Below are 14251 nucleotides of genomic sequence, written 5' to 3'. Positions count from 1 at the left end.
AATATCTGATCAAATTTCTCAACCCGAATCATCCTCTGGGTGATATCTGATCACTGTTGCCTGCCCTCGGCTACAAACCTGTTCAGTTTGTTTAACCAGAATCCCCCCTACCCCTGATGTTTCCTCTTAGTAATTTCCTTCCACTAACTCCCTCCCTGCTCCTTGGCTGTAAATCCCCACTTTTTCTTGTTGATTCAGAATCAAGGTCAAATCTATGCCGGGGTCTCTTTTTCCCAGTTGCAATAGTTCCTGAATAAAATCTGTTTTTACAGCTTTAGCTACAGTCTGGCCCCGGTTTCCTTTGATAATAGTACAGTACCTGGGGTACTGTCTTCACTCAAAAACTGCATTAATTGAACGATGGATAAGACAAATATGAATGAACAAACAAATGCATGAGTGAACCTTCAGCCCACTCCACTCTCAGAGGGCAGGGGTAAGCAGCACAGATGAAATGACAGCCCTCAAGCGTCTCTCTCCTTACTCTGCTCTAGTACAGAATCGTTACCTCCTGCACGAATCTGACGGCCTTGTCGGGGAGGGAAAAAAATCTCTTCCTCTACTCATCTTACGTTCTCAGGCTGGGGCCCTGTACACTGGACTCACGAAAGACAAATTAACAAGAGAAAAACATAAAAATTTATTTAGTGTAAGTTTTATGTGACACAGGAGAATTCATAAGGAATGAAGACCAGAAGAAGCAGTTAAGCCCAAGTATTTTTACACTAGGTTTGATGAAGACTGGGAAGTCGTGGTAAAATGTGATAGGACAAAAGGATACGAGATAAAGTTAGTAAACTGGGGGGAATTTAGCAAGGCCTGATCATTTGGATTCCTCCTGGCATCACTCCATCTGTGAAGATAAGAAGGGCACCTCTCTCATGAGGATCTCATGACCCACTTTGGGGAAGAGGGGAGATGAGAGAATCCCTTCTGCACCTGCTACATCCCAAATTCCTTCAACCCAAAATATTCAAGATGTCAAGGTGCCATATTGTGAGGTAGCATGTGTTTTACCCCATCAGCCAAACCCCTAATAACAAGGAGATGGGAACCACAATATGAAGAAGTAATTGAGCTAAGAGGCTCCTCTGAGTAATGAGAAGAAAAAAAAAAAATGAAGAGTAGAAAGTGCAACAGAGTAGACACCTCCCCAAAACTAATAAAGACCATTAGAAAGGTCCGAGGTCTGACACCTGGGGGAGGGTTGATATGAGCCATTGCACCTGTGTGGTTACAGATGCATGAATGAAATTTGATGACTCCAGCAGAGGACCAAGTATGCACCTCGGGCACCAGCAAAGCAGTAGCACTAAAGAGGAGAGAGAATCTCAAAGTTGGGGCTTCATTGTGAAAATTAAATTATTCTTATTTTATTGTCTTCATATATGTGCGATGTCATCGTCTCTGCAGGGTCAGGACCTCTACCACTCTACCCCTACACACACGGACAGAAACAATTTTTGCACCTCTGGGAACCTAAATAAAGAGCATGCCGAGGAACGCATGAGATGTCGCCATAGAGTAAAGAAAGACTGTTGTGAGCAACTTTGAAAACTGTCTCACTATTTCCAGTGACGTTTTGTATATTTGTGAGCACACGTGTGATTAGAGGCTGGAGCTGAGTCCTCATGTGATTAGCTCTGTGTGATTGCGTGTTTGTGTAAACGTCTGTAGAAGCATTTGTACACAAGACGTGGGTAAGTAAAGGATCCCAAATGGTGTCCTAATCAGAAATGTTGTCTCAGAAGTGAGACAGATTGAAACAATCTATAAAGAGAATAAGAAAGAGAAAGGAAGTTAAGTCAGAAGAGGAAAAAGGCCAAAGTGTTACTGAAGAGGCACAAATGTCATAAATCTAAAATAGATGTTTAGCACCAGTTATAACTTTGCCACTCTGCTGTGACATTTAAAAATTACCAACTCCATAATATGGTTTAAAGCAGTGTTTGCCAACCTTAAATGGGTTTAGACATTCATCACTCACATGCGAAAGAAGTTTAGGTCAAGCATAAGAAAAAACTTCCTAAAGAACAGAGTTTCTAGTTAATAGATGTAATTTGTGATATTTTCATTAACCTAAGCTATTATAAAATAGTGCATTACATTACAGAAAAAAGCAAAATTTCAGAGAAATGATTACCAATTTATCATTCCTGGTTAATAGGAAGAAATCCACTTTCTGAAGAGAAGTAAAGAAAACCTTTCATTTTGATTGCCTTGGCCAATGTAAAAATGAAGAAATAGAATGTGACATTTTAAATCTCACAGACAGGTTTAGTGTAAACTGTTACAAAGTGGAAGAGGTATACAGATCTTAGCTGATCTTCCCCCGGAACCTGTTTTCTTGAAGGTTTAGGCATTTCACAAATCTCCTGCATTTGTGTAATGGTTTACCCTTTTTCAAAGGGCTTTTACATTTCTGATTCTTGCTGATCCCCATAACAACTTGGCACAGTGTTTGAGTATTAAGTGTGAGCTACAGAGAGGTTGTGTGGTTTATTTGAGATGTCACAGTCTGTGACAGCCCCACTACAAGTGATACTTATTCTACAGTCATTAATGCCTCCCTAAAATTATACAAAGGGAATCCACACATCCATTCCAGGAACTGTAGAGCCATCCATTGTCTTGTGTTCCTGTGAGATTTCCTGCCGGGAGGGGAACACAAAGGCTGCCATCTTGGTGGTATGGGTTCATTCTGACCAGTTGGTACCCAGGCCATGATAAACATTTTAATATCATCTGTGATTACTTGTGTAAAGGAAAAGACCCTGGATGGGGGTCAGGAAAGTTGAGTTTTCGTTCTGGCTTTTATTATTGAGAATACTGCAGCCATCGTGGCTAACACTTACTGAATGCTTACTTCAAATAACGCCAAGTATGCCACATGGAGAATCAATTCTCACAGCCACCCTCTGAAGTAGATAAGCTCAGCTTGTACTTTACTGATAAGAAAACCTAGATCTAGAGAAATGAAACAAGTTGCCCAAGGATATGAAGCTTCCTGAGAAGCCAGGACTTGAACTTGGCAGTCAAATGCCAGAACTTGTGTTTCTGACCATTATGAGAACCTGCCATTCACTGGTTGACCGATTTAGGCAATCTCTTAGTTTCCCTGAGTTCAGTTTCCTTGATTACTTAGTAAAAAGGTTTCACTAAGTCCCTTCAAATTCCATATACATTATGGAAATTAGAGAAGAAATACTGCTGAAGTGTGATTTCTCCTTTGTTAATCAGTGTGTAAAAGTTGCTCTGAACCCAACAGATAAAACTGAAGGGCTTCACACCCCCACCGGTTTCCTCCATTGTAAACTTCGTGTATCATATTTTTTTATTTTATACTTTAGGTATGTTCCCAGTATGTTACAGACAGAATTTTATTTTATTTTTATTACTTTTTTAAATCTGCATGCTATTTTATTTCCATTAGAAAAATATTATCTATATAAAATTTGGTCCAGTTTCTTCTCCTTTACCTCTACCATTCAAACTTAAATGCTTTAATCTTACTCAAGTAAAAGCAGAATCATGTATCTGACATGAGAACTAAATAGTTCACATCATTAAATTAATAGAGTTTAATTGAATTAGGTGTGCTCTTTCTTATTTCTCAGGAATAGTAACTCATCTTTCCTATATGCTATTTCCCTTTACTTTTATTTTTCTGAGTAACTATGTAATGTGTGTCTCTTTTCCCACATCCAGTAGTAATATGAGTGTTATAGAAGTGTAATTTATAACATCAGTAACTAGATTCATCATTAATCTTCAACTCATGTTCAATTCCCCTTATCATATGGTATTTCCATAATAACTTCAGATATATCAGTCAACCTTACACTTTCCAACAAATACTGTAAAGATTAAGACATTAATTTAAAAACATTATTAAAATTCCAGACTGAATAACACTGGGCCCACTTAGAGCGATGCTGTCACGAGAGGTCCTTGGACAGCTACTGCTTCAATCTCAACACGGCCTCCTTTGGTAAAAGCAGCTACCTGGTAAGCAGCTCTTGTAGGAAAACTACTCTGGAAATACTGCTTGTAGATGTCATTGACAGTATTGAAGTTGTTTATGTCAGCCAGCAAAACAGTCGTTTTTACCGCATTCGTGAAGTCACTGCCTGCTGCTTTCAGAATTTCACCCATGTTTGTAAGAGCTTGTTTAGCCTCTTCTGCCACCCCTCCTGGCACAAGCTGTCCACTTGCAGGATCCGTGCCTAGCTGTCCTGAAATGTAAATGGTCCTGTCGACTAACACAGCCTGACTGTAGGGACCAATGGCCGCTGGGGCTTTCACGGTGCTGATCACCTTTCTGATCAAAGACAACATGGCTAATCCTTTTCCCTTGCCGCCCCCACCCGTACGTACTCGCGTCTCACGGGTCTCTACAGACAGAATTTTAAAATGAAAATGCTATGTTAAATTTAGTGGATGATTAATCTTTTTAAAAATTCTATTGTGAATCTTTTTGTGTTTGTTGTTCTTAAATTTTATTATTTTTAAACCACTTTATTGAGGTATGATTCACATATAAAAAGCTATACATACTTAATGTGCACAACTTGATGAGTTTGGAGATAAGTATACACTCATGAAACCATCATCATAATCAATGTCATAAACCTATCCATCACCTCTGGAAGTTTTCTCCTGCCCTCTTATTTATCATTATTTTTAGTACTGTTATTAGTGATAAGAACACTTAACATAAGATCTATCCTCCTAGCAAGTTTTTAAGCATACAATACAGTATTGTTAACTATATTGTGAATCATTTGTAAAATAGAGAATCATCCCTTTAAAATTGCTTTTGTAAAACTCAGATTTTCATTGTGAAGTGCTTAATTAGAAGTGCTCCTATAATTCAACAGGTCTTTACACAGCTTTGTGCTTTTGTTCCACTATCCTAAACACAGCTCCAAAGAGGTAGTTCAATCTGATTAATATCAGTAATTCCTTCTTTCTTCCTAAACAGATTCTTCATTGTCCTCATTCTATGGAGGGGAGGCTTCTGGTCTCCCTGATGGTTTTCATTAACACATCAGCCATTATTTTACTTCAATGACATATTTTGTGGTGATAGCCCATCAATAGATTAAGGAAACATTGAAATCCAACACAGTCTGGTAAATAATCATGACAAGATTAATGGTTTTATTTAATGAAAGCCACCTGTTTGTTACAGCAGCTCACTTGCTTTCTTCATTTCATTTCAGATTCCAATAAATTGTGAATGCCTTGAAGCACACTCGACCCAGGCGGAGTAAACATAGGTCTCTGGGAGTAATCGCCACCTCTTTGGGAACACACCCAATATCCACATGGTCTACAGTTGGAAGAGGGAAAGCATAGTCAACTGACAGGCTGTTTGTTGACTTGACCAACAGGCCTGTCCTTTTGTGTCCCCCTGGCTTTCATGAACGGACATGTGTTTTCTTGGTGTGCAGGCATCATCACAGAATGATAGAGCTCAGACAGCTAAATTCCTGGTCTTACAGGTCATATTTTACCCTCCTCCCCAAAGCATGGTAAGTCAACCACCATAAAAATTACCTAATTAAAAAAAAAAATTACCTAATTGTCTAAAGTGAAACAGACAGTTCCAGCTTTGGTGACTTTTTAACCGAATGACTGGAGTAAAATACAAGTTGAAGGGAGCAAAAAAACTTGCAGTCTATCTTTTGAGGACACTCATCAGTGAGTGTGTACGCTCAAAAAGTCTAGAAGGACACAGTAAAAAACATGAACAATGACTATCTCTGGAAGTAAGATTAAGTGATTTCCTTTTTTAAATTGTTTACTATTTGTTTTTTCAAAATGTTCTTTACAACTTCTTATTACCATCTCAATAATAAAAGAAAAATAACTTTTTGTTTTATTATTAACTGAAATTATGTCATTCCCTCATATTTTGGTGGCAAATTTACAGTTAGGACAGTGAATAAGAGGTTAAAACTCATATCATTTTTATTCCCACTTTGAAACCAGGGCATACAAGGTTTCTCTGAGGAATCCATTTTCTATACAGTTATGCTAGTGATAAAATCTCATTCAGCTAAACTCTCCATCGTGGAGTGGCCAGAACACAAGAAATTCTAGTTTTAAAATAGACCCTTCTGGGACTTCCCTGGTGGTGCAGAGGTTAAGAATCCGCCTGCCACTGCCGGGGACATGGGTTCGAGCCCTGGTCCGGGAAGATCCACATGCCGCGGAGCAACTAAGCCCCTGTGTGCCACAACTACTGAGCCTGCGCTCTAGAGCCCATGAGCCACAACTACTGAAGCCCGTGCGCCTGGAGCCCGTGCTCCGCAACAAGAGAAGCCACCGCAATGAGAAGCCCGCGCACGGCATCAAAGAGTGGACCCCGCTCGCCGCAACTAGAGAAAGCCCGCACACAGCAACGAAGACCCAACGCAGCCATAAATAAATAAATAAATAAATTTATTTTTAAAAATAGACTCTTCTTACACAGAAAACTATTTATCTGGAAGTCATCACTTATCAAGGAACCTTAGCTAATCAGAGTATAGCCAAGTACCCTGACAATCCAAAAAGGCCTCTGAACAGTCCAAAAAAAGAGACGATAAAACATCTTGCTCAGGGCTTCCCTGGTGGCGCAGTGCTTGAGAGTCCGCCTGCCGATGCAGGGGACGCGGGTTCGTGCCCCGGTCTGGGAAGATCCCACATGCCGCGGAGCGGCTGGGCCCGTGAGCCATGGCAGCTGGGCTTGCGCGTCCGGAGCCTGTGCTCCGCAACGGGAGAGGCCCCAACAGTGAGACGCCCGCGTACCGCAAAAAAAAAAAAAAAAAAGAACCACCCTAGACAAGACAAGGGGTCTTAGCCCAGGCTAGAACCCCTGCGCGAGTCCAGGCAACCAATTTGGTAACAGTCGGAGGGGGCAGACTCACAATATATTCAAGTCCCATACTCCCAGGTGGGTGACCTACACACTGGAGAATAATAACGTTGCAGAGGTTCTCCCAAAGGAGTGAGAGTTCTCAATCACATGCTGGGCTTCCAAGCCTGGGGGTCCTGCACCAGGAGCAATGAGACCCCAGAGCATCTGGCCTTGAAGGCCAGAGGGGCTTACTTTTGGGCCGACTCAGAGGGCTGTGGGAAATAGAGGCTCCACTCTTAAAGGGTGCATATAAAATCTCACACGTTCTGGGACCCAGGAGAGAAGCAGTAATTTGACAGGAGCCTGGGTCAGACCTACCTGCTGGTCGTGGAGTCTCCCGGAGAGGCAGAAGGCAACAGCAGCTGACTCTGGGGACACAGACACTGGCGGCGGCCTTCTCGGACCCCAGTGCTGGCAAGCCTGCCGTTGTGGAATCCTCCCCTCTAGCTTATTAGCTCAGGCCCAACAGCCTGCTGGTGCCAGTGCCTGGACGCCTCAGGCCAAGCAGCACCTCAGGATAGGACACGGGCCCACTCCTCAGCCGTCAGGCTGCTTTAAGACGCCCAGAGCACAGAGCCCCGCCCACCAGAGGGCCCAGGACGAGCTCCGCCCGCCTGCGTTCAGGACCAATCCCAGAATCCCCTGCGCTTGGCCCCTCCCTACGGAGCCTGCTCTAGCCTCCCACCGACCTCCCCCGCCCGAGGGGAGACGCCAGAGGTGGTAAATCCACAGCCTGCGGAGCCAGCCTGCCCACTAGCAAGGTCTGACCGTGACTCACCACCAGCAGGCCACACAAGCTTCGGGACAGCCTGGACTTCGTACGCGACTGGGTCAGGAACCGGCTGCTCCCCGCACCGACCCCGAAATCCGACACCAGCTCCGGGAGCCCTGGGCCCTGCAGCCAGACTCCACGACCCGGCTCTGCCCTCCAGTAAGCCGGCACTAACCCCAGGACCTGGCTCCACCCAGAAGCCCAGACCCACCGGTGAGGCCGCACTAGCCCTGAGGCCTCCTGGGGTCCGCCCGTCAGCCGCTTCATGCCCTGGGCCTGCCGAGCAGCGGCCGGCAGCCTCCTCTCAAGGCAGGGCCCGGGGCCAACCGAGCCTACCAGACCGCCCTCATGGTCAGCCCGCCGCAAAGAAGGACCCGTGCAGCCCTCTTAGGGGGACCCCTAGAGCATATGAGTCAGGTGACAAGAGGGGAGTGCGCTGTGGGGAAACATGGGACGTCTGCTTCCAAAGGCCACTTCTCCAAGGTCGGGAAATGTACCTAACCTACCACATACATAAAAATACAGAGTTGGGAGTTCCCTGGCGGTCCAGTGGTTGGGACACCGTGCTTTCACTGCTGAGGGCCCTGGTTGGATCCCTGGTCGGGGAACTAAGATCCTGCAAGCTGCGCAGTGCGGCCGAAAAAAAAAAAGTTAAAAAAAAAAAAATACAGCAGTTTAGGCAAAATGAGGCAACAGAGGAACACCTTGCAGATGAAGGAACAAGATAAAACCCAGCAAGAAGAACTAAGTGAAGTGGAGATAGGCAATCTACCTGAGAAAGAGTTCAGGTAGTGACCATAAAGGTGATCAAAGAACTCCGGAGAAGAATGGATGCAAAGAGTGAGAGGTTAAAAGTTTTTAACAAAGAGTTAGAAAATATAAAGGACAACCAAACAGAGATGAGGAATACAATAACTGCAATGAAAAATGCACCAGATGGGGCTTCCCTGGTGGCGCAGTGGTTGAGAGTCCACCTGCCGATGCAGGGGACACGGTTTCGTGCCCCGGTCCGGGAAGATCCCACATGCCGCGGAGCGGCTGGGCCCGTGAGCCATGGCCGCTGAGCCTGCGCCTCCGGAGCCTGTGCTCCACAACGGGAGAGGCCACAACAGTGAGAGGCCCGCGTACCGGAAAAAAAAAAAAAAAAAATGCACCAGAGCCTGGGAACCCAGAAACACCCTGATAGGAGCAGCGGAAACAAAGTTTCAGAATGCCTTTGTTACGTTCATATTTAACTGTATTAAAATTATTATATCCTACACAAATGTGTTCAAAGGACATGGTTCTCAGAATTGTGACGCCTGGATATGTCCACTCACAGTCCACAAATATGAGGTGTCAAGACAGGGCTTCCTCACCTACCAGCTGTGTGACCTTGGGTAAGTCACTTAACCCCTTGAGCCTCAGATTCTTTTTCTATTGAATGAGGATGGGAATGTCATAGTGGGCCTCTGTTATTTTGGTCTGAGCAGCATCCATACCTTGGGGGATTCACGTCTTCCCCAAGTCATGTGTCAGCTCATAGTAATCACTGAGTAAATGATCATTTTTATTGATATTATTACACTACTAGTGTAATAATAGCGGTACAGAATGTACCTATGTCTCTGCAAAAGAAAGAAAATCTGTATCATGCTAAATATAGTCACTGACACATATTCTCATCAATGCTCTCTCTATTCTGCACCATGTGGATCCTGACCTGGAGGGTCTGTGAGGGGGAAACGCCCCTTACATTGTCACGTGGTATGTCCAGAGGCCCTGCAGCAAACCAATTCCATTTTTTCTTTCTGAGCATGGAGGTGTTCTTTTTGTCCTTTGTTTTCATCAAGCATTTCAGTTCTCTCTAACTAGTAGCCCCTGTTGTGAGACCGATTGTATCACGCTTAATGGTATGATGTCTGACCTGGGAGACTATGGGGATAATGTGGGTGGTGGTCACAGTTTAGCCAAAGTCTATATAAATTTCAATTACTACCTGCAGCTATCCCCTGCACGTACCCCTGTCCTGAGCCAGACGCCACTGCTTTCCTTTGCCATAAACTGCATGGACACAACCTATAATCTTCCTCCATCTTCCTCATTCCTTGTTTTTATTTTCATTCTTCTTTCTACAACTGCAATATTCACAATTCAAATGCCGCCTAGTGAAGCCTGTGACATGCACCGTGGGTGAGGACATCGTTTATATCAACAAGATTGGTTCTTACTCTTCCTGCTCATGCAAGAGTCAAGAGTTGAAAACACAGGCACGAAGTACATACCTGAGTCATTTTTAAGCCCTCTACACCTAGGATTCAGCATTTTTAAAAATCACTACTGTTTCTTTCCTTTTATTTATTTTTTTTTTTCAAAAGAGCATTTTCTGCTTTTTTATGCGAAAAGAGCTTCGTTAACTGTAGGCCCACATAAGTGCAATGGACAGAACACTTCAGGATGAACAGAAAGGCTCATTTATAGGATGCTTCTACTTTCCCAAATAGATTTCATTTTCCAATTGTCTCATCCACTGCTGTCTTACTCTAAAGCAGCTAATTTCTGTAATGGTTCTGTTGCCATGGACTAAAAAAAAAAGTGTTAAAATGTAGCAGAAGCCCTATGTTTAGGGGAGCCAGCTGGTGTCAAATGTTGTAGTTGTAGCCAACCTCTCCTCTTCTCCCAGGAGTCCCCTTTGGGCAGCAAAGGGACACTGAGTTTACCTGGCAGTCACTACTGTGTGGGAAAGGACATATTTTCCACCTGGGAGAAATCAAATCACAACTGCTAGAGGTGACTCTGAACACAGTTATCCTACAAATTTCCAGAAACTACGTGCACAGCAGTTGGGCTTCTGGTGCATTTTTGCTTTTTCAATGTACCATAAATTATATCTATAAAACATTGAACAGAAATCTCCTTGGTCAAAATAGCCATGGTTTTGTGCATTCCAAAAATAATTTCTTTTTCTTTTGGTCAGGATTTTAAAGGTAAATGGTATGGTCTCCAGGCAGGACGAGAATCCTCGCTTGCTGTTTCCCGGGCATGGGGCCTTGGGCAAGTCACTTAAGATTTCTGTACCTTAGTTTCCACATATGTAAAAAGGTGACATTAACAGTGTCTAACTCACATGCTTGTTGGGATCATATAAGTGAGATAAATATAGTGCCTGATATAGAGCAGCAAGTATAAATTTTTTAAAAATCACCTTTTAAAAAACTTTTTAAGGAGAAGTAAGATCTTGCAGTTATTCTATATTATTGATAATAGCAGCAAGATAGCTAAGCCTATTTATTATGCATCTTAGCTACTATTTTTACTGTTAGTATTATTAGTCTCATTTTGTTTCTACACATTTTCCATGTGTTCCAGAGCTCCCTTTCCCAAATAGAGTCAGCATCCATGACCTCATTTGCTGTTTTGCCTAAAAATTTTCATTCCCTTTTTTTTTTAAATTAAGGGTACTTTAATTTATTTATTTATTTTTGGCTGTGTTGGGTCTTCGTTTCTGTGCAAGTGCTTTCTCTAGTTGCGACAAGCAGGGGCCACTCTTCATCGCGGTGCGCAGGCCTCTCACTGTCGCGGCCTCTCTTGTTGCGGAGCACAGGCTCCAGACGCGTAGGCTCAGTAGTTGTGGCTCACAGGCCTAGTTGCTCCGCGGCATGTGGGATCTTCCCAGACCAGGGCTCGAACCCGTGTCCCCTGTATTAGCAGGCAGATTCTCAACCACTGCGCCACCAGGGAAGCCCCATTTCCTCCTTTTTTACCCTTTTGTGTTTTTTTTTATAAATTTATTTTGTTTGTTTATTTTTGGCTGCGTTGGGTCTTCATTGTTGCGCGTGGGCTTTCTCTAGTTGCGGCGAGCGGGGGCTACTCTTCGTTGCGGTGCACGGGCTTCTCATTGCAGTGGCTTCTCTTGTTGCGGAGCATGGGCTCTAGGCGCGCGGGCTTCAGTAGTTGTGGCTCGCGGGCTCTAGAGCACAGGCTCAGTAGTTGTTGTGCACGGGCCTGCTTGCTCCGCGGCATGTGGGATCTTACCGGACCAGGGCTCGAACCTGTGTTCGCTGCATTGGCAGGCGGATTCTTAACCACTGCGCCACCAGGGAAGTCCACTTGCAGTAATATCTTAATATTTTCAAGTAATTCTCATATAGCATGTCTTCATGCACCTGTATAAATTAGGGCATTTATGTATATGCATAACCACAATATTATCAGCTATACAAACAAAATTAATGTCATCTAATACCCAGACCAAAATCAAATATCCTGATTTGGCTCAAAAATGGCATTTTATAGTTGGTTTGCTCAAACCAGGGTCCAAACAAGGTCTACACCTTCTATGTAATTGTTGTATTTCTTAAGACATAACAATGTACTTGAGGCATGATACTATCTCTTAAGTCTTTGGGGTTTTTTTTGTTTTGTTTTGTTTTGCGGTATGTGGGTGGGTGGAGCACAGGCTTATGGGCCCAGCCGCTACCTCAGCATGTGAGATCTTTCCTGGACCGGGGCATGAACCCGCGAACCCTGCATCAGCAGGCAGACTCTCAACCACTGTGCCACCAGGGAAGCCCTATCTCTTAAGTCTTTTTAATCAATAATATAAGATCTTAATTCTCCTTAAAGACCTATTATGAATTTTAAAAGCAGGTGATTCTTTTTCTCTTTTTATTACTAAGCGTTGAAATGAATTCTTATTTGGATTATGCTCCTCAAGCGCAAAAAGAAAAAGAAAAAGGAGGTGGGGCCGGGTTGGAGCTGAAAGCCAGAGGAAGGGCATCTTCTCACTTTTGTTTTCTCTTCATTGTTTTTGTAGCCTTTCATCCTTCTGTTATTTCTTACCCCGATACTTTGTTTTTTTCCCCATTTTCCATTATGTTAGGAATGATCAAGCACATTACCAAGGATAAAATGTAAAACCCTATCACCCACCCAACTAAAAAATAAGGGATTGTTTTACTGGACCGCCTTTACTTTACTTCCTGAGAAGTTAGTCAGCAACACCATTATGTATCTTCTATGTCCTTGCTGTCACCTTGCATCATCGTGGAAGCCAAGAAAGATACAGAAAACAAAGTCCTGATGTCTGGGCAAAGATGGAAGAATTGAACCTTTGCATTTATGTCTATTCTCTCCTAAAACCATGCTAAAATGACAGTATAGGGATTTTTAATCCAATAAAAGTAGTGTTTTATTGGTAAAAAAAAAAAAGGGCAAAATATAAACACGAGTGCTTTAAATCTACTTTAAAATGAAATTTAAGCCAAACGTATCCAGAACCCCAGCACATCTCTATGGACCTTCATTTGAAAACCTCGGGCTGAGCTCTGTTTGGGGGCTTCCTTCTTGTCCCTAGCAGCAAGAACTGGTAGCCTAGGAATCACCAGATCCGGAAGCCAGTCCCAGCCCCGCCCCTCTCTGGCTGTGAGATATTAAGCTAGTCTTTTCCCCTGTCAGGGCCACGACTTCAGCTTGTGGGAAGGGGTGGGGCAAGTCCCATATATGATCTCCCACATCCCTTCCAGTTTTGAGAGTGTTTGCTTCTGGCCCCAGTCTTAAAAATCTTAGGCAAAATCAAATGAAATCCTATCTCAGAACCTACTGAACCAATAGATGTGACCCAGTTCACCCAGAGGGTTTAAATCAATAAACCAACCCCCCAAAAAAGAAAGAATAGGAGAGAAAACAAAGCATGAAAACTGTGAAAGCCGGAAAGCAGATTATTAACCGACAAATGATTTAGCACCCTGAAAAAACTAAATCCTAAACTGACAGTGAAGAAAGTCAAGAAACAACTGGATTTACGGCCGAGAAGCCCCAAAAGGCTTGGGAATTGGTGGCATCAGACACTGCTAGAAATGGAGCTGAAATGGAGGCAGGGGTGAGGCAGGGAAGGAGAGTAAAAGAGAGACTTGAAAGTCTGTCTGAGAAGCAATTAGAGCTTCCTTTCCCTTGCCAGCTATAAACAATCAAGCTACTGCCTCATCCCCACAAACGGGGAAAAGGCAAGGGGCTTGGGACTGGGGGGCACCAAGGAATAATTGAAAGCAGAAGAAAATGGAGGGATTCATTAGCATATGCCTACTGGATGCTGAGACGCCACCTTTCTTTCTCCCGGGCTTGCAGAACATTGACCATCAGCACCTCCCTCAAGCAGTATTTGACAAGTCTTCTCTATAGAATGTGACCAGTCCAAGAGCAAACATCTACGTGGAGGTTTCCCACTGAACAGCCAGCCTAATGTGAAGTGCAGTCCATGTGTAGGTACGACACACAGATTTTTACCCATCCATGCTTAAGTGGGAGCTGACACTCGAGTATCAACAGGTATCCAAGGAAGCCGTCTAATATGAAAGACACTGTACAGTTAGAGGGCACGGTCCAGAGGACCACCCTCACTTCTGACGTCAACTGTAAATTTGGAGGTCCCCAAGACCACCCTTGGGCTTTTCTTTAATTCGCTAGAAGGACTCACAGAACATGCTGAAAGCTGTTTTACGCACAGTTATGGTCTACTGCAACGAAAGGATACAGATTAAAATCAGCCAAGAGAGGAAGTGCACAGGGCAGAGTTTTCTCGTTGTCCTCTCCCC

The 14251-nt window shown here is 43.6% G+C and overlaps 1 pseudogene; it reads right to left on the bottom strand.

Moving 5' to 3' along the window:
* Positions 1-3924: 3924 nt before the first annotated feature.
* Positions 3925-4358, bottom strand: LOC115842332 (2-iminobutanoate/2-iminopropanoate deaminase pseudogene; annotated as a pseudogene).
* Positions 4359-14251: the final 9893 nt, after the last annotated feature.

The sequence above is a fragment of the Globicephala melas genome, chromosome 2 (genome assembly GCF_963455315.2).
Source record: "Globicephala melas chromosome 2, mGloMel1.2, whole genome shotgun sequence".
Lineage (NCBI taxonomy): Eukaryota > Metazoa > Chordata > Mammalia > Artiodactyla > Delphinidae > Globicephala > Globicephala melas.
This window is presented reverse-complemented; position numbering and strand designations above follow the sequence as displayed.